General features: G+C 33.7%; 1 pseudogene; it reads left to right on the forward strand.

Annotated features, from left to right (window-relative positions):
* The first annotated feature begins 2,566 nt into the window (after window positions 1–2,566).
* The window catches only part of LOC149536402 (DNA (cytosine-5)-methyltransferase DRM2 pseudogene), an 87,185-nt pseudogene continuing 68,521 nt past the window's right edge, over window positions 2,567–21,230 (forward strand).

Below are 21,230 nucleotides of genomic sequence, written 5' to 3' on the forward strand. Positions count from 1 at the left end.
AGATTACAGCACTCTATATCGACCTCTTATGATGGTCTTTATAGAGACATATGTACTACGATAGTAGCAATTTATAGGATTTGACAGCTAGGTTTCGAGCTCACCATTCATTTACTCCTACCATATTAGCTTCCATATCTAGCGAGCTTAGGGCTGAGGTTTTAGCAGATGCATCTTTTGATGATGTCAAGAGGATAGCCCCCAAAGACATCATCAAGAGAGAGCTCTTTCAAGAGTATGAGGTTACACGGGGTAGGGTGAGAGGTTACAAAGTCACACAATGCAGAGACCCTATTATTGGTAGGATGAGCTATCCACGATTTTTAGTAGCACATGGTTGTTATCCTAATAACAACTAGATACCCCTTTATTTTGCATAGCAGTTGTATGCTGAGTTTTGTATAGGGCTCAATGTCAACTACTTGGATATTCCTAATTATTGTGGACAGGGGCGTGGTCAGATCGCAGATTGTGACTAGTATTACAGTGCACATCGTCTGCCACCTGCAGATATTAGATAGTTTTTTTGACAAAGGATGCCTCCTATGACTCCTATGCATGCTCCTATTGCAAATAGAGTCGTCATTGCTTCCCAAAGGGGAGCAATTGACACTATTGGGCACATTGCATCTGGAGCGGCTAGTATCACATCGGATTCTATTGATCATTATCTTCATAAGCGACATTCTCATCCACTTGGTTGACCATCTTCATAGGCATCTAGTAGCACTTCAAGCACCTCCTTTGATGATGCATATAGAGTTGTTGGGCTACCACTGTCACACGATATTCGTGGTATTTTAGGACAGCAAAGACATATGGATGTGGCACTATATTTTTGGAGGATATGTTGCATATTGTCAGATTTATTTCTGATACACAGGGGATTTTGCTACATGCAATGATGGATGTTGTTAGACAACATCAGAGCCTTGACATGGTTCCACAGACACAAGCTGCCACACCAGTACCAAATGATACACTTGTGCATAGCTCACAACATTCAGCACCAGGCTCACAACACTCTACAAAGGACTCAGGCATACAAGTTGGAGATGTCCAAATCACAACTGAGGGTCTTGATGAGTTTGGTGAGCATTTGTGAGGCCTATCTGTGATTGATGCTAGTTCGAGCTTGGGTGTTTCATCATACATGGACCTATTGTTTGGACATGGCAACACTGATTCTACACCATTACCCACCCGGTTACAGAGTCCACTTCACTAAGATTTACTAGCATTTGGACATGATGCTAAGGGAGGTTCAGTAGGTGTCAGAGTTTCAAGCTCAGGTGCATCGATAGATGATACGATGGAGTCTGCTGATTATCCTCCACCTCCGGAGACCTAGGTACATATATAATTTATTTTTAATTTTAAATATATATGAAATTAAAAAATATGTTCATTTATTAAAAAATTTAGTTCAGATATATATCTAGAATATTTAATTTGACCTTTAACTCATAATAAATCATGTAGGCATAGGACACTGAGCACATGGTTACACATACTATTGGTTAGGGCATCATGTACATGAGACAGATTATTCTATTGAGGCACCTGATAGTGCTCAGGTACTTAAGTTTGAAATAGTTTGTTTAAAATTAATTAAATGTTTTGAAAACTAGATATATATCTATATATATGCAAGTTCGTATTTAATTTGAATGTACATGTACATGTGTATGTATATATATGCTTTTAAGATATAACTCTAACATCTACATGTATATATATTTGCAGGGCTCGGTTGATGTGCCTCGGTGAGAGGATGTACAAGAGACTCGATCAGAGGGTCATTCTATTCATATGCATCTTGAGGGGTCCCTCTAGTAGTAGATGATATATATATATATATATTGGAGACAGTTTACATGTACACGTGTATTTCAATACCTTGATGGTCCATACATGTACTTTCACTATTTATTTGATTATTCAGTACTTCAGTAGTTAGATACCATCACATGTACATATATATGACTTTTTATATTTTGCAACATACATGTATTTATTCAAGATTTATAGTTTTTGTTTCAGTTACATAGAGATATATTAGATTTGTAGATGTTTATTCTATAATATTTATCATGTACTCTGATTGATGTATAAAATTGTAATCATAATTTAATAATAACTTGTAAACTTGTACTATATAATTTTAATAAAAAATCACTTTGTTTAATCAATTTTTAATTCTTTTTAAAATTGTGTTCTTACTTTTTATATGGTAATCTTGTTAAACCATAACTATAAAACTAATTGAATTTCATTTTAAACAATGAGTACAATTGAACCTAACCCTAAATCTAATTAAGTAAAAAAATAAATATAATTTATCACTTATGAAATTCAATCTATTTTGAAAAAAATTGAAAAATAAATTTAAATTATTAAATTCATCCATGGTACGATTAATTTAAATTATTAAATTATATAATTTTTTAATAAATTAATGAAAATCAAAAACTTATAATCGTACAATTAATTTAAACACATTTAATTCAAGATGAAATTCAATAGTTTGAAAAGAAGTTGATATTTAAGAATTGTAACATAGATAATGAAAGTGTTGAAGTATGAAAAATACATAGAGGGTATGCAAGAAAAGCAAGCAATGTTTGAAGTATGTGATGTAGTCCCTAATTTGTGTCCCAAGGAACTAATTGGTTTTGGAGTTCCAAGGAAACCTATTGGCTAGCGTTCAAAGGAAATCAATGTGTTCATGCAAGGGCCACATTTTTTCTACTATGAGAATGATGCTTTTGCATCGAAGGATATTTGGAAGACAATATCCGAACAATTTAATAGTGTTGAACCAGAGTTGGTGGACTCAATGTTCTTTTCAACTTCCAGAAGAGCAAGAGGGTATGTGCATAACCTTCCAATAGAAGAGCGATTTCAAGCAGAACCTCTCCCCCCCATGACTATTCAGGAAGCACTTCCACAAATAAAAAAGTATTGGCCTTCATGGGATCAGAGGAAAAAATTGAATTCCATAGACTCAAGACAATGTGGCACTGTCCTTATTGATCAACTGAGAGTTATGATTCAAAATTCACAAGGGCAACTGCAAGATAGTGCACAAAAATATATACTTCAAAAGTGTGAAGAGTGGATATTGGTATGGGTGGGGCCAAGTGACCTTATCCCTCTAGAGCTTAATGAGATAGAGCTTATATTAGGATTTGATAGAGATCACACTCGTGGAACTTCTTGTTTGACTGATCACTTGTGTTGTTTGGGTAATTCATTCCAAACAGATACAGTTGCATATCATTTATCAGTCTTGAAAGCATTATATCCTGATGGCGTCAGAGTACTTTCTCTATTTTATGGTATTGGTGGAGCAGAAGTTGCTCTTCATCGACTTGGGATACATTTAAGTTGTGTTGTATCTATTTTTCATGAGTTTCCTAGCATTGTGATGGAAGTTAGGGAAATAATGCACTCAAAAGCCTCAGCTAATAATTTTTCCTGATCAATGTGTAGGCTCATTTTTTTTGTAAATAGCTCAATGTTAATAGACAACTTGAAAAATGGAAAAGAATTTTAAATAGAACAGAATATTCTCTACTGATTTTAAATTGTCAAATCAAAGGATTACATACCCTAAGTAAGAATAGTAATTTTTTTCATTTTCAAACTAGTTTTATAAAGGTCTACAATCAAAAAATACTTTTTTCTTTTAACAAGAGTTCAATTTTCAATTGTCCAACGAATTTCTTTGAACTGACTCTAAAGTGGTTTTTCGTGGAAGCTTATCGTACCAATAATGTTTCTGATCTTCTTTAACGAATGGTTTTTAATTATAACTTTTGGAGGACCTCTATGGGCTTAGAAAGTATGTATTCTATTTTACAATTATACAAAATCACCATATCTATTGTTTGCAACTACTTGAATTTCCTTGGAACTTTTTAAGGTGGAGTATGGAGAATCATAGATGATAAAGGGAAACCCTTTTCTTAGCTGGGAAATTATGTAGTGATGCTATTTCGGGTATCAAATTCCAAGCAGTCTCATACAATTCTTTTTAAAAACAAGTTCTTACTTTTTATATGCTAATCTTGTTAAACCATAACTATAAAACTAATTGAATTTCATTCTTAAAAATGAGTACAATTGAACCTAACCCTAAATCTAATTAAGTAGAAAAATAAATATAATTTATCACTTATGAAATTTAATCTATTTTGAAAAAAAATTGATAAATAAATTTAAATTATTAAACTCATCCATGGTACAATTAATTTAAATTATTAAATTATCTAATTTTTTAATAAATTAATGAAAATTAAGAACTTATGATTGTACAATTAATCTAAACACATTTAATTCAAGATGAAATTCAATAGTTTGAAAAGAAGTTGATATTTAAGAATTGTAACATAGATAATGAAATTGTGTAAGTTCGAACTAACTTCTAGCCTATTTATATCAAGTTGTTAAATTATTAAATTCATCCATAGTACAATTAATATTATAGTTTTAAATAAACTAATGATAACTGAGACTCAGATATTCAAATTAAAAACACAATTTCACCAAAGTTGATATTTAGATTATTATAAAATAAATCTCAAAGGTCTAATCAACCATTATGTACACTTATAACATGCAATATTTTTTCATGATCTTCACTGTCTAGTCTCCACTTGCGACGTACACACTTAAGTTTGACTGGATGCAAACAAAGCCCTATAGCAACGACCAGGTGGCTGTATTGTAAAACCTTATTGTCAGGTTGATAATCAACAAAGTGTATTCCATGTTGGACTATTTTGTCTTTCTTCAAATATGTTCCCTCTATCACAATAGAACTTGTACCACAAATTTAAGTGTTTTAAAATTTGACAGACATGAAGTTACCTAGATATATATATTTATTTAAATATATATGTGCATGTACGTGTATATGTATAATTTACCTATGGGGAACAAAATTCCATCACTTTCTTCAGGGTCATATAACTTTGTCCTCTCTGTAGTACATCACAATAAATAATAATTGACACCTTCATGATTTTTAGGCTCAACAATCACTGCAAAGACATCTCCTACATAAAAAGTATACATGAATGCATATGTAAAATATATATAAGACAGTTGAAATTGATAATTAACTAAAAAGTTGAGATTAATTTTTATGATGCTCACCCAATTCTACCAATCCATAGATGTGATTATAATCATCAGAAATCAATGGAATATCATCAAATTTTTCATCTTCTTTATCAAATGTATCGATAACATCAAGTGGTACAAAAATCCATGCACCAATATATCCATGTGTCTAATTGATGCATTCTTCATAGTTTTCATCAATGCAACTATCACAAAAACATGAGTATTCTCTTGTCTTCAATGTCCAATTGCAATTATCTATACTCATGATTGAATGTAAGGAACATGTCTTTTCTATCCTCTTGCAACCATGGATGTTTTTTCTATTAACACCTGAAAGTTCATTAAATTGAAAATATAGAAAAAATAAATTTAAACTTCAACAAATTCAAAAATAAAACTTAACAATAAAATTTTATAATTTAACTGCATAAAAGTTAAAAAAACGTACACATCCATACCTGTTATCTCCCAAAAGACTCTATATGGTGCCTATCGACTCATTGTTGATGATGTCCCCACCTCATCTAATGCAAAATGAGTCTTACACCATTCAACAACATCATGTGCATCATTTACAAGAACTCCCTGATAATTCATTTGATACTTTCAAAAATCTCATTTGATGCAAACTCCAGCACCATCATGTTCACCTTTTCCATGGCCACTCTCAAAGAAATTCCATATGTGTTTTATATTCTCATTGTGATGATATCTACACAATGCATAAAATGGTCTAGATGATTGAAACTGTGCGGCACATCCATTAGACCAAACATAATGTTTATCAATATTTATGTTTCTTTCTTTCAAATAAGGAAAGAACATATTGAAGCAATGTTCTACATAGTGAATGTCATGTTCTTTATCATCACTTATATAAAAATGATATTTCTTTATAATTACTCGTGCTTGAACTGTACTCTAAACACCATCCAAATCTAACTGTGCATGTCTATAAAAAAAATGTACCATAATAGTGACCTACTTATTAAAGTAATAATCTGATTGAATTGCTTTCTAATGAACAAATGGATAGTTCTCTGTAAAATCAACAACTGATACAATTGTTCCAAGTGGAAAATTATCTCTCAAAGTTTGAAACTATTGTGCTTGCCACTTTGCAAAAAATGCATGACAAATATAAGGTTGAATCAATTTCTTAAATCTGTCCATAAATGTTAGAACATGCAACTCATCTTCAACATATTCCAACCTTTTTGTTTCTTTCCCCAACTTTGTTTCATTCTTGACATACTTGTAACTTTTGCAATTCAATATTTTTGTTACATCAATATTTTCAGTTTTCAAAGGAAATAGAGCCAATTCACCACATGTTTCACATAATCCTTTGATGCAATTTATTCTACCAGTTGGATCATCTATGTTGTCACACAAAATGGATGATATAAACTCACTTCTCCTACTAGGAGGAGCAACATGAAAACCATATGTGTCTTCTATAAACTTTCAAAATACTTGATGGTGGAGATCAAACTCAATATGATGATGACAACAACAAGTTTCAAACACTTTGTTTGACCTCACAAAGTATGGCTTCAATTTTTTAAACAATGTTTGCCCAACTTTTACATTATGATGTTCATTATAAAATGACACATATAACTCATGTTGTGTTGTGTCCAAACAATGTTTTGTATGATGTTCATATTTACTAGGTGCAATCTTATGCCTGATAACATCTCTATTATTTGATGAAGGACGAGTGTTATCAATCCAAAATGATATGACTAATTTTTTTAATAACTCTTCAATTCTATCAGAATGAGATGCTCTACACATGATTGCCCAGTTGCCCTCCATAGTATTGTCATCCACAATTAATCTTCTCTTAACATATTGTCTCATTGTTTTCCTAATAAAACCCATTTCAGATGAAATTGAAGATATTTGTCTATTTTGAGACATATTTTTACTTACAATAGACATCAACATCACTTTTCTTGCCAGAGACTTATCTTTAGTTTGAGAGTGTTTTCCTATGTTTCTCAAACCTTGTTTAACATTTTCAATCAAATTAGTTTGCATGTGAGAAAATCTTCTCTTCATTGATGTTGTGTTTACACCCAACAATTTCAATGCCTCTTGCAACTTTTTTTGTGTAAGCAAAAGTGAAAGCAACTAAGCTTGTTCAAGTGTTTCAATGTTATCAAATTGAGTCATAATTTCTCTTATCTTCTTCTTCATTGACCTTTTCTTAGACAAACTTAATGGTTGAACACTAGCTACAAGTTTTTTCAATTTATCTACATCCATTTTAAGTAAACGATCTAAATTCTTATGAGAAATACCATACTTTATAGATTGGACAATATTTAAGATTTCATCTATACCACTTCCTGCACCTGATCCCAACCCTTCTCTAATTTTTCTTACTGGAATTTCTACAGGGACCAATCTTGAGCCTTCTCCAACATCCATTGTTTGAGATTCAACAGGGAAAGATTCTGACCCTTCTCCAACTTCTATTATTTGAACCTCTATAGGGACTGATCTTGAACCTTCTTCAACATTCATTTTTTGAGATTCCATAGGGAGTGTTCCTAACCTCTCTCCCATATGCACTACTTCTACTTTTTTTGAGCCTTCTTCAACATTTCCTTCACCTTGTTTAATTCGATGTTAACATGCCACAGTCTTCTGAATATTTCTTTGTTCTGCTTCATTAGATCTTTTCCTTGCATATTTTTTTTTCCTTCCTTTCTTGTTTTCCATTATAAAATAAATAATAATAATAATTTATCCCTTGCCTCAAGATAAATTTTGCATAATAATCAGATTAAAAAATCATTGTATAGATTTGTCTATCATTGTTGGTGCTTTTAAATTGTTTGAGAAAAATCAATAGAATGTAGTCATCTGCAACATAGCATAAATATTCTTCATTATATGAATAAAATCTATGAGTCACATTCTTTACAAGTGGAAAAGCACCAAATCCTTCTTAAGCCATCATTGAATCACAAACAAATAACATGGTATGAATACTAGAATGTTTCTCCTAAAAAAAAAATTGCTTTTAATTTTATGGAAAAATATCAATTTATTTTTTCAAGAATAAATTTCTGCATAGAAGACAATGGCATCAGCTATCAAAAGAAGCAAACATAATGTTAGAAATCCCCTCTTTCGTTTGTAGCTCTCATGTCCTTTCTTCTCCAATTGATGTAGCTCCAAATGATGTGAGTCCTAAAATCAAGTCTTAACATCCTTTTGGGATATTTAGAAATTGGTGGTATCTCGACAAACAAGGGATTAACATTGATGTGTTCAAATGTACCTTGGAGGATTTTGATAGTTGATTCTTGATGAGACCTTATAGGTGCCATTATTGCATTTGACAACTCCAAAGGTTGTGTCCTAGTGAGTGCTGGCATGATACCTCAGAATGCAAATGCAGTGGAGGGAAACTTAAATGAACTTTATGCCTCCCAAGTGTGCACCTAGACTACCAACTACGCACTTGAAGTGTGTAGTTGATAAAAAAGGGTTGCAGTTGGAAAAATAGGGTTATAAGGTGCCTAAAATGCAAAATTTGAGTGTTTTGAGTGATTTAGAGTGTTTCCTAAGGTCTTGGGATGCAATGCAAGGTGTGGAAGTGCAGATTAGGGTTCTGGAACCTAGAATGAAACACCTAATTACCAAGTGCACCCTAAAACTACCAACCGCACCCTAAAACTACCAACTGCGCTCATGAAGTGTGCAGTTGGTAAAATAGGGTTGCAGTTGGTAAAAGAGGTCAAAACATGATAATTAAGATGTGGGTATGCAAGATATGAGTGTTTTTGGGATTTTTAAGTGTTTAGGGATGTTATGCAAGTGCAAATGCAAGGTGTCATTTTGAAGGTATGCAAAATGAAGGTTAGGGTTATGTTTTGGACTTGGTAAGGATGCTAAAGGTAGGTGTATGTAAAGTGGACTATGCAAGAGATGGTTTCCTAGGGTTGATAATGACATTTAGGCTATGCAAAATGAGGATAGGTGATCAAGAAGACAAGTTGGTTGATGGACAATTTGATAGGGTTTGATAGTGAAAATGATGCTAGGGTTTGAACAATGCAATATGAGGGGGATATACCACTAGAGTAAGTCAAAAATGACATTTAGGAATATGATTATGCTAATGATAGAGGTATACGTAAGGTTTTTTGAACTTAGGTGAAATCTTGACAAGGTTTTGACAATGTTTGATGTTTTGACAAGGTTTTGCAAGTTTCCAAGGAATAAATTTGAATGTTGGCTTTTATCTTGATTATGTTTTACACACACGCAAGACACATTAAGACAAGAATAGCTATTGCTAAAAGTGAACAATCACACCACAACCTAGGCTTTAGTATTATATCCACTGAATTTCTACTTGAACCAAAGTTCAACCGCGCTTATCCAGAGTGGACAACTTAGGACCTTGGCACCACAAGCTCCCCCTTATAGCGCACTCACTTCTCAGGGCTACCAAGATCCATGTCTCAAGGGGCATGACTTCCCAAGGGACTATTGTCTCTACTAAGGACCGCGAGAATGTAGGATGTCTTAACGGGCATGGGTGACCCCTTGAGCCAGTGGATAGAAAGGATTTTGGCCACTAAAACATGGTTTTTAGTAAGGGCATTCCGTTCAGCAAGTGAGTGATAAACTTCCTCAAAAGGTCTCCCAGCCTCGAGAACCAGGGTTTGATACACCATAAGAGTATTGGAGGAGAGCTATCACTCAGCAATACTGCTGACATGACTTTCACTATAATCAAGTTTTATATAGCGGTTGGAATGTTGACCTGGCTTTTGGCCCGTTACCGCTCTGAGGTTATCCCTTGGTATACCCAATATCAAGTATCTTGGTCCAAGGTAGGCCTCTTATAAAAGTTACATGGATTTATCTTTAGACCCAAGGTCCACGAATGATGAGGGGAGAGGATACGTCCATTGCAACTCTTAGAGACTTAAACATTGTAGACACGCCAAACAAAAAATAAAAAGTTCATTTTAAGCACCAAATGAAGTGTTATTTAATCTAATAAATCCACACACATGGTTTTGACAAACGCATAATGGTCTTCGACAACATCTTGCAAAGCAAGCATTAGTAGTTTGTTATGATCATGTCTTCATCCCATGATTGCCACATGCTAGAAGGAGACCATTAGTAACACAATAAGAATATACATTTCTTAACACCCTTAATGTGGTACTAATTTTTAATTTAACTTCAATGCATCTATTAAAAAACTTCACTAATGAAAGAAATAAATAAATAATTTAGATGTACAATTTTTTTACCAAATTGATGCCTTCGATTTTGTGAACGAAATTCATGGAAAAGATAGACAATGCACTACTGGTTAGGTTGATGGAAAATAGCTTTACAAATGGAAAAATTTTTGAGTTTTTTAGACTATTCACATGAACACGTTGACTACAGACGTGTTCGCTTGAACATACGCCTAAATTTTTTTGATGGCCGCAAAGTTTTGGAGGGTATGTTCGCGCGAACATACAAAATTAGAAAAAATTTAACCTTTTTTTAATTTTATTTTTGCTCTTTTGACTTCTATAATTGCAGGAGAATGATCTCCTACTATAAAATAAAAAAGGTCAAAATGTGCTGCTCAGAGCAAGCTTTCCAATGACTATAATTGTAATACATATTTTAATCATTAAGACTTTCAAATATGAGTTTAACTCATTATAGGTTCATTACCGATTGAACATCAACCGACTTTGACACCTCGAGAAAATTAGTAAATTAGGTCAAATTTTTTTTGAAAAATATATAGGAACTAGCTTATTGAGATACCTTTCTATTCAAAAAAAATAAAAATAGGTTTATGATAAATTGACTTCAAATTATTTGTGTCAAACGGAATGTATGTATGAATTATAGTTCATGTCACTTGAAAACTTCATAAACTATAAAATATTCAACCAAAATAAATCAAACCAAATGCATCCTTTGGATATTGATGTTACAAATCTAACACCAAAAGAATTACTTCATTATCATTTCTAGAAAAAAAGTTATGTGTGTCAAACAGACTGTCACTCTTTAAATATTGAATTTTATTATGTACCACTTTTCGGAGGAGATAAAAAAATTTGACATAAATAAAAAAAAAATTGGATAAAAAAATATGGTTACAAAGTAGGAACAAAGTACTCAAAATCACTAGTTTATGTCATCTTGAAATTATTTATAGTTTTGGAGATATAGTCACTTGAACGTGACATTTGTTGCAAAAATATTGATTTCAGTGTCAAATATGGTCAAAAAGTGGAACCCATTATTGTGGGATCACTTACGACCCATTTTTAGATCAATCATTTGAATAAGTGAAAGTTTAGAATTTTATGTTTAGATCAAAATGTAATGAAAGAGCATGAAAATTGTTAGAATGTGAATGCTTTGTGATGTAAATTCATGATTATGTGCATGTAACCAAAAACTTGAAACTGGCAAAAGCAAGGATATAATGGGAGAAGTTTCCAAGACACATCAAGCCATTCAGTAAGCCACTTGATCATTGCTAGAAGCTCAAACAAATAATTCTTTGCCTTTGGAACATTGTTACCAATAATGATATTATGGCTAACATGATTTTATCTTTTATTTGTTTTGTCATATGTAATTATTTTAGATAAACTCCAAAACAAATTTATTTTCAAATCATAATCTTATAAAACCCATCTTATAAATTTTTCAGATGTTGTCTACTTGGAAGTGTTAAGACCAAAGTGTATGATCTTTGGTTCACTCCTAGTCACAAGATTCAAGTTTTTAGAATATTTATGGGTTCGGGGGTCAAATCCTTTAAGGATGACCATTATTTGTTATGTTTATTCACTCTTAGTCTCAAGATTTTAAGGTTGTGATTGTGTGGAAGAATCCACACCCTTAAGGATAATCATAGGTGGTTCATCAATGTTTGATTTGTAGCCTTCCTTATTCCCTTTAGACCTAATCATGTTTATGTTCTCACAAGTTGGTTCAATCATATGTAGTTGATCTTTACATCCTATTTTTCTTCCTAGAACTTTTTTCTTGTTAATGCTTGGGTACTTGGGTTCATTGAAAACCTTATGATTAGTATTAGTCATGAGTCCACCCACCCCAACTTTCTTTTCATCAATGAGATCTTGAATGAGGTATTTAAGTTTCATATAATTTGATGCAGAGTGCAACAATGGAAGAACAACCTTAAGACCCAACCCCAAAACCAACACTCAAGATGTGCAAAGGATTGAACAATTGGTTTGTTTCACTTCAACAAGTGTATACCTCTACAAGGAGCCACTATAAGGGATTTAAGACTCACCATAAACAAGTATGATGCAAAGCAATTTGATCCAAATCAAGCCTTTAATGACAAGTTCCCTTAATTTGGGTAAATAGGGATTTTATGGTTCTAGGCCTCACAACATTGAACAAAGGCTAGAAACTACTTAGTTAGAACCTAACTAAGCAAAATCCACCACTAGTTGCACTTCCAAGAACCCAAAACACAAATTGCAAGGAAGGACCTAGAATCCTATTAGGTCTCCAATCCCTTATTTTTGCCACTGACTTCAAAACTTCTCAAAAGACTTAAGTAAAAAATCACACTTTCAGATACCCTTTTTCAAGTTCTCTCAAACCCCAAAGTTATAGAGATTGACTCCACTCCAGCATATCATAACCCTGACTAAGTCCACAAGCCTAATTAGCTAGGTTAGGTTTGGGTTTCAAAGAAAGAGGTTATGAATGGGTGCATATAACCAAAAATCCACTTCCAAGGTGTTCTACTAACTCAAAAAAGGACAATTTGTTTGATCACCAAGTCCTCAAAGTCTCTCCATCTCTTTTTCTAATCTGGTCTATTTAAAACTGGTCAAATACATGGTGATATTTGACCTAGGGCTTGCTCCCAAAATTCAATGCCTTCAATTCCTATTCCAAAACTACAAAAATCTTATATTACACATCCCTAATTTGCTTCATATAAGTGGATAAGAAATTCTACCGATGGATCAACAAGTTAGGGCCATTTGAATGTCAAAACCCTGAAATTGAGTGTTTCCTATACCATCAAGCTTATAAATTTGATTACTTTTGAAAGAAAAAGGATAAAAACTTCAAACCACTTCCAAAAGCCTTTAGACACTTGCCATCAACTTTCAAATTAGAAAGGTCATCATCCACCCCTAATTCTTTCGTACTATACTTGCAAAATGTCAAGAAATTGCACTGAAATAGGTATATTTTATTGATTTGAAAGAAATTTTACAATTGGATCTTCCCTCTTTATCCATTTTTGAATGTCTCAAGCCTAAATAGGCTATTTTCAACCATTCCACTCAACCATCAAATGGTTTGAGCTGTTGGGACTCCTAAACCAAAATGTTGCTTAGCAAATTGTAAAAGTTGCTGACAACTTTTAAGCAACTTTTGCCACTATAGCAAGAAATGTTGTATTTAAACTTGATTAACACTTAGAAACATTTTTAGGCTTCCAAACCCCTAAGAAACACCAAACAAAACATGAAATGACTAACATATCATCCATTAGGACCAAATGATGCCCAAGGTTTATAAACACACCAAGGGGTCTTGTGTTCTTAACAAAATGGATGGGTCATAGGGAGATCATGAGATATATCCCCTGACCTTATTACAAACATATTGATCAATGAAAGTTAGGTGCTCTGCACCATAATTTTTAGTCTTATGACCCTTATTCCTATCATAGATGCACTAGTGATTGTCATTCCAAAATTTAGGATTAACCTTGGGTTCATAAGGTTTATAGTTATATGGTACTGTAATGATCTTATTCGATATCAAAGTATTCAACACTAGTTCAAGTGAGTCTCCTATAGGTGTACAGGTGTGCTTAGATTTTGAAACCCATGATGGCTTACCTCTACTAGAGTGATTATATTTTTTTGAGTAATATTCTTGGAGAAGCATATTGTTTTGTAGTTTGAATGTCATTGGTCAAGTTGATCACATTAGGCTCCTTAGGAATTGGAACATAGTTGTAAGGAATTGGAAAATAGTTGTTTCTTGAGTTCATGCTACAATTAAGGCACAAGGTTGTTGATAAATATATCAATCTTTTCAACTTCAGGGATTTTCCTTGGATATCATGAATAAAGCTTCCTCCACCACTAAAGAAAGGAAATAGAATATTTTTCTTGGTGTTGTTTGATGTTTCATAAGTCTAGCATAGTGATTGCATATTGAATACTGTAGGAATAATGTTGGAAATACCTTTTTCCATTTTATCCAATGACATAAGTGGAGGACAGAATTTTGTAAACCATTCCATACCTTGCCCACTAAGACTTATAGGAAAAAAGGCTTATGAGATAAGTGATTTCATGTAAGAATTTCATACCTAGTGTACAAAAATTCCTAATGTGATCATGAGGATCTCCACTATCATCATATTTTTCATACTTAAAAAATTCAACCTTACAAGTAAAAGAATACATTTATAAGTATTTGTCAAAAGGAAATAGACATATAACCTCAAGTGAAAAAGATGGTTTAGGTTCCTCTTGCTCATTTTTTATGTGTAACATATCCTTCCTCATTTCTTCGATTTGTTTCATAATAGTTTCTAAAGGTGAAGGTTCCTTCTTTTGAATCAAGTTGTCAACATTGAGGTTGTGTAAAAATTTTATTCCTTGAGAGAATAAGTGCATGAAGCATTTATCTTTTTTTTTTATCCAAGTTCAATTTCATAAGCTTTTTTTAATATTTATCTTGTTGAAATTATAAGATCTCTTCCTTAGTGATTTCTAGAACTGGATCATTATCATGTGAACCATGTCTAGTATGTTTTGACCTCTAGGGTGAAAGTGAACAATGTCGATAAATTTAATTGGTAAATCCTTAAGAAAATTTTCATGCTTCTTCCATATAGGCTTATTTTCCTCATGCTTTATGATGTGACCATTTGTCTACAATCCTAGATAGGACTTTGTCAATCCTCTTTTCATGCTTCTTCCTAGATAATGTCAATGAGACTATTTTCAAATCTAGGTAAAGACACTTACTAGTATAGACCAAAAATTATAAACACCAAGTATAGGTTTTCCTAACCAACCAAGAACAAGTTTGAAGTTTTAGAGGCTTGGAACAACTGTCATTTGATAACAGTTACACTATGGGCCACTTTTTAGGCTTAAAATGTTGTCCTCTTACATTTTTCTCCACATTTTTCCATAACATCAAGAAAATAAATTGAATATTAGGATACCCATTCGGCTTCTCTATAACATATCAAAAGATGAGGTATGGTTTTTTTGGACCAATTTTCTGTTGTTACACTATGGGCCACTTTTTAGGCATAAAAACCTCTCTATTTACAAAGGAATTATATGGAATAATTATCCTCCAACCATAAAACTTGGTAAATTATCTTATTATAATCCTAAAGTGAGTATTCTTCAATTTGATTGAACTCATCAACTCTCTATATGTGCTTTTTGTGAAACCCTTAGCAAATAAGGCCAAAAACTAGGGCCTCTTCAAATCTGAGCAAGAAATCACTTCCAGAACCTATTAGTTAATCCTACACCATATTTATGATGATAAATTTTACTATTTTACATAAAACCATGGTCTCTTTTAGGCAGATCTCCCGTTGCTATACCTATGGCATCAAATTTAATGCATTTTCATGCACCTAAGCACTCCAAACTTGTCTAGTTGGATGATCATTGGTGTAGGGCACCAAATAAAATAGATAGGTTTAATTCTAGTTTTGAATTAGGAACAAGGTTTCAAAATTATGTAATAAGACCCAAGATGTAAGGTCAATTGGACTCTAGGTGCCATTATAAGCCAAAGTGCCAAATTGAACCAAGGGGTCAAAAATGAGCAACATAGGTGATTTTTCAAAGAAAAAAAGATTTTTATATTTATTATAAGGTTATAAAGGTCCTTAGGTTCATTAAGTTAAGTTTTAGGCATCTAGGAGTTAAGATGTCAAAAATTGCAAAAAATTGCAAAAGTCGTCAAAGCAAAATTGCAAAAATGCTAACAACTTTGCAATTTTGTTGAAAAACCAAGCGTACATTACAAAAACCATTTGAAATGTAGTTATAACCATTTGAATGGAAGCATATATGTATGAGATGGCCATACCGGCCTCAATGGGTGATGGTTGTATGGATTTGATGTCTTTTGAAGCAATAAAAACCTGATTTTCTATCATTTTTCCTGTGTTTTACTATTGTATAGATGTGTATGGATTGACACATATGAAAATTTGATATGGTTGGAGGTTTTGATCTATTAATTTATGTAATATATTGCCATTTTACTGAGGGTTGCCTGGGTAAGCTTGAAAATTGACTAGATTGCAGTTATGGTCCTCTAACTTGCAATCCAATGATGGAATCTTGATGCCATTTTGTGGGAAGAAATTTAGGGGTGTATTCTTACATATGGTAGAGTTTTAGGGGCAGAAAAGTTGGTTTACTATTTTTTCTTGCAAGCCCTAGGCTAAACATCATCATGTGTTCAGCCTAGTTTTGAAAAGAAATTGGTGTAAAACTCTCAAACCTGCTATAATGACCCAGGTGAAGGGTGGAATGAATTTTTGGCATGGTGAGAAAGAGTCCCAAGTGGTTGTTTTAATTTTGGAGGGCATTAATACACAAATTGGAAGAAGTTGCAAAGAAAGAAATTAAGTTTTTGAGTCATTTTGATTGTTGTTTGCACGCTACATGAAATGTACAAACTTTTAGACTAGATATGATAGATTTTTGAGATAGATATTTGAATCAAATTTCTTTTTCTTTTGGTCTCATTGCTCTATGTGTTTTCTAACTCATGTTATTGCATTTTTAGTGAAACTGGGTTTTTAGGACAACATTTTGGTGCACACCCTCTAACTGTAATTTCCTTGGTTGAAATTTCATGCCCACTTGGGAAATGGTAGTTAGTAGAGTCCTTTTTAAGATTCCAAGGTTTCAAGACTAGAGGATATGTTTTGTGATTTTTCCAATCAAGCCCTAAGTCAAGTACCATGAAGGATTTGACCTCTTGTAGCATGTTGATTTGTGAATGGTAGGAGTTTAGAAATTGGTGAAGGGTTGAACATTTGGAAATAAGTTATTTTAGTGTTGCCAAACTTTTTCCAAGTCATAGAAGTGGAATCAAGTGAAAAATGTAAAAATTGCACTTTTTGTGCAAAGTTGCATTGTTGAAAGTTGGAAAAGTTGCTGAAATTTGTAACTTAGTGGAAAAAGGGTCGTGGGATCAAATTTTATATTCCATTAGCTCTAGGTGTCCGGGTAAACCATAGCTCCAAGCTTGTCCTATCTTATTGAGCACTTGAATGTTCTCAGGCACGTCGAATTGAAATGTCTCTAAGGGTCACTAAATGTCATAGGGCAGCAATCTTTGACAAGGTATATCTTGAAGATTGTGTGAGATATGGATGCAATTTTAGGTCCTATAGGACTATGTTGTGGAGACCTATAATAACCTCTCTCACTTTTTGGACATCTTACTCTATTTTATTTTGCAACGCCATCTCAAGTGATGCTGAAACTTGTAGTGTTGGCCAGTACAAAGTTGCCAACTGCCAAATATCCCTTACTATTCATTGTGGGACCAACTATCTATTCCATTAGCTCCAAGTGGCTGGGTAAACCCTAGCTCCAAGCTCATCCCATCCCATTGAGTGCTCAAACATTCTCAGGCATGTCAAACCAAAATGTCCCTAAGGGTCATTAAATGCCATAGGGAAGCGATCTTTGATAGGGCACATCTTGGAGCTCGTGCAAGATATAGATGTGATTCTAGGTTCTATATGACCATGTTGTAGAGACCTACAATAACACCTCTCACTTTCTAGGGATTTTACTCCATTTTGATTTTGTGATGCCATCTCGGGTGATGTTGAAACTTGTAATGTTGGCTTGTACAAAGGTACCAATTGCCAAATCTCCCTCACCATTCATCGTGGGATCAAACTGTCTATTTTGTTAGCTCTGGGTGGCTAGCTAGGTAAATCCTAGCCCCAAGCTCATCCCATCTCATTAAGCACTTGATAATTCTCGTGCACGCCGAACTAAAATGTCCCTAAGGGTCACTAAATGCCATAAGGCAACGATTGTTGACAAGGCATATCTCATAGCTTGTGCGAGGTATGGATGTGATTCTAGGTCCTATAAAACCATGTTGTGGAGACCTACAATAACTTCTCTCACTTTTTAGAGATTTTACTCTATTTTGATTTTGCGACACCATCTCAAGTGATGCTGAAACTTGTAGTGTTGGCCAGTACAAAGTTGCCAACTACCAAATCTCTCTCACCTTTCATCATGGGATCAAACTATCTATTTTGTTAGCTCTGAGTAGCTGGATAAACCCTATCCCCAAGCTTGTTGCATCCCGTTGAGCACTCAAATGTTCTCAGGCATGCCAAACCAAAACATCCCTAAGGGTTAGTAAATGCCATAGGGCAGCGATCTTTGATGTGGCATATCTCAGAGCTTGTGTGAAGTATGGATGTGTTTCTAGGTTCTATAGGAACATGTTGTGAAGATCTATAGTAATCTCTCTTTCTTTTTGGAGATCTTACTCCATTTTAATTTTGCGACACCATCTCGGGTGATGCCGAAACTTGTAGTGTTGGCTAGTATAAAGTTTCCAACTGCAAAATCTCCCTCACCGTTCATCATGAGATCAAACTGTTTATTCCATTAGCTCCAAGTGGCTTGGTAAACCCTATCCCCAAGCTCATCCCATCCCATTGAGTGCTTGAACATTCTCAGGCACGCCAAACCAAAATGTTCCTAATGGTCACTAAATGCCATAGGGTAGAAATCTTTGATGGGGCATATCTCAGAGCTTGTGAAAGGTATGGATGCAATTTTAGGTCCTAGAGTATTGTGTTATGGATACCTACAATAACCTCTTTCAATTTTTGGATATCTTAATCCATTTTGATTTGGTGATGCCATCTCGAGTGATGCTAAAACTTGTAGTGTTGACTAGTACAAAGTTTCCAACTACCAAATCTCTCTCACCTTTTATCATGGGATTGAACTATCTATTTTGTTATCTCTAAGTGGCTAGGTAAACCCTATCCCCAAGCTCATCTCATCCCATTAACTGCTCAAATATTCTTGAGCCCACTGAATCAAAACATCCCTAAGGGTCACTAAATGCTATAGGGTACCAATCTTTGATAGGGCATATCTCAGGGCTTGTGTGAGGTATGGATGCAATTCTAGATCCTATAGGACCGTGTTGCGAAGACCTACAATATTCTCTCTTAATTTTTGGAGATCTTACTCCATTTTGATTTTGTGGCACCATCTCGAGTGATGCTAAAACTTGTAGTGTTGGCCAGTACAAAGTTGCCAATGGTCAAATCTCTTTCACCGTTCAACGTGGGGTTGAACTGTCTATTCCATTAGCTCTGGGTAGCTAGGTAAACACTAGCCCCAAGCTCATCCCATCCCATTGAGTGCTCAAATGTTCTCAGGCATGCTGAATCAAAACATCCCTAAGGGTCACTAAATGTCATAGGGCAGGGATCTTTGACAGTGGCAACTGGATATGTCATCTCATCCAATGATGGAGACTTGTGATATCCTATAGGGAATCGTTATTATTAAGTTTAGATTCAACAAGCTCTTCCCCTCCTAAAATAACATAGTTAGAAATTTAACACCTAGTGCATAGAATTTGAGCTCGGGGATCTTCTAATGAAAGGAATGTACATAGACTTTCCATTTGGTTGGAGTGTCACAATTTCCTTACCCACTAGTATAGTATCTTGGGACCAATCCAATTTAACTTTTCCTCCTAGGTCCCTACAAAAACTCTTTCTCAACATGTCATTACTAACTAGGATATTAGCAACAATAGTGAGTGTGATGAACAACTTTTTAAACCTTTGTAGTAGTGTAACTATCAACATCTCTAGAAAAACTCTTAAATCTTTATCAAAATGCTAATTTCCATGAAAACAATGACATGGTATTAAACTTAATATTTGTGTTCATTACTAGGGCTTTTTGGTAGGGTTAAAGAAAGTGGAATCATTTCCTATGTAGATGGAATAAGTAAAAGAATGTCAAGTCGCAAAGTATGATCATGACAATCTTTAAAATCATTTTGACTTTTCTTTCAACTAAGCACAACAATAGTGCTCAGTCCAAACAACTGAAAAAGTACATGCGAGAAGCCTATGTAGTAGTTATGTGCAAATGGAACAGAGGTGTCCAATTGAGATCAATGATTGATTAAAGTATAATGAAAAACCTCTTAAAAGCTATTTTACTACTATATCACATAGATTATAGTCATATGGTAAAAGGCATGGAGAATCTTTATGGTAGAGGTATATAAGAACTAATTTAATGGATCGTATGATAGCGAATTTAATAAAAAATAAGACATAGTGAGACAACAATCTTAATAAATCTAGTAATCATGTGTAATAGAATAGAAGACATTTAGTACTATTTATAGTAGGAGTAATAAATTAAAATGTTTCAAGGATCTTTTAACAAAACACCTAGTTCTATACATGCAAGATGACTCACAATCAAATACTATAATGAGTTGTAAAGTTGTGAGTTAGTTCATAAAGGGATAACCACAAAGGAACAATCACAGTTCTAAAGCTATGAAGAGGAGTTCCAAATTCCATTTAGGTGGTGGTAGGTTGGTAGTTTGAGGAAACTTATTATCTACTCCTATTTTTTCAATGTTGAGCTCTATTAGAATAAATTTACAAGTTTCACCTAGCATGAACTGAGAATTCAACAAAGGCTTTCAAATATTTTTGCATACATGTTAGTGCACTAGTGATATATGGTGATTTTGAGGCTATACTATATCAATATATTTTTATATTGTTATGATGAATGGTGATCTAATGAATAAGAACCTAACAAATCTAGAGGTCCAAAGATGTGCTATTGTCATAGCATTAAGGATAAGACATTGAAATAGTGAGGTTTTCCCTTTGGAGAATGTGATAGTTATAGCATTATGGAAATAGTAGTGTTAAAGAAGATGAAAATAGATGCTCCAAAATTCATGGCCTAAATGAGCAAAGGGATTCCAAA

Source organism: Cupressus sempervirens, chromosome 10 (assembly GCF_028749045.1).
Source record: "Cupressus sempervirens isolate cs-2001-9-10 chromosome 10, ASM2874904v1, whole genome shotgun sequence".
Lineage (NCBI taxonomy): Eukaryota > Viridiplantae > Streptophyta > Pinopsida > Cupressales > Cupressaceae > Cupressus > Cupressus sempervirens.